The following is a 1,215-nucleotide window of genomic DNA, read 5'->3' as shown; positions in this document are numbered from 1 at the left end:
AGAGAGAGAGAGAGAGAGAGAGAGAGAGAGAGAGAGAGAGTCGTTCCCTTGTTTCATGGAGTCTCGCCAACTGAACAACCCGCGAGCAGGATTTAACAAGAGTCCTATTTATAATTTATTAAACTATTATAATTTATAGCACTAGCAATTTTTTACGAGATAGGAAAAATAAGATAGTAAGTAAGGTAGTAAATAAGCAGTTAGGTCGAAAGGTGAGTAGATAAACAAGTATTAAGTTGGTAAGGTAAATTAGTAAGCAAATAGTATATAGCTATTAGTAATGGAGAAGCAAGTGATAAGACCGTAAGTAATAAATGCAGTAACACTAAACAGGTTTTTTTAAACTCGTTATGGTTAAATTTCTACATGTCACCTAGATTTTTCGATCTGCTATTATTAACTATTTGTGACTCCGTAAATTTTTCATGATGAGCCATTTTGAGCAGCATGAAGGCAAATCGCTCAGACGTTTTAGCTATTTTTCTCTATGCTAAGCAAATTCATTCAATTAAGGTTTGAGCATAAACCACTTCTTAGTTGTCTTTCATTTTTCATGCAAGATTTATTTTACAAATTATTCCTCCTTCATATAAATGCGTCATGCGCTGCTGCTATTAACTTTAGAGTGTGTAAAAGCATATCATCGACACAACTTCTACACTCATTAACATTGCAGTCATTAACACAATACGCTCTCTATCATCATAAACCCGCGCTGTCCCTCAGGCAATAATAACGTGGCTCACACCACTAATAGTATACGGTAAGAAATGTGCGCCATGCGTGTGTGTGCGTGCGTGCATGCGTGCGCGCGTGTGTGTGCGTGCGTGCCTGTGCGCGCGCGCGTGTGTGTGCGAGTGTGTGCGGTGGGAGGAGAGTAAAAAGGAACTTTTGCATCGTGCGAAAATAAATACTTTCGCCAACATAAGCACGCGGTGATAGTCTGCAGGCGCTACAGAGTACAGCTAGTCCCAATTATACAGCATATTGTTATAGTCTAAATATGGCGATATGTGTTATGTGTTTAACCATGGATTTTCCTAAAGCAGGCTTATTAAAACCATGTTTATCGAGGCATCACATGTCCCTCTACATGATACTGCTTTTCTCTCTCTCTCTCTCTCTCTCTCTCTCTCTCTCTCTCTCTCTCTCTCTCTCTCTCTCTCTCTCTCTCTCTCTCTCGCTGCTGTGTGTAGCCGTGATGAGGGGGCCGTG

Source organism: Priapulus caudatus, unplaced genomic scaffold (assembly GCF_000485595.1).
Source record: "Priapulus caudatus unplaced genomic scaffold, Priapulus_caudatus-5.0.1 Scaffold217, whole genome shotgun sequence".
NCBI classification, from domain to species: Eukaryota; Metazoa; Priapulida; class Priapulimorpha; order Priapulimorphida; family Priapulidae; genus Priapulus; species Priapulus caudatus.
The sequence above is the reverse complement of the archived record's forward strand: the minus strand, read 5'-3'. Positions refer to the sequence as shown.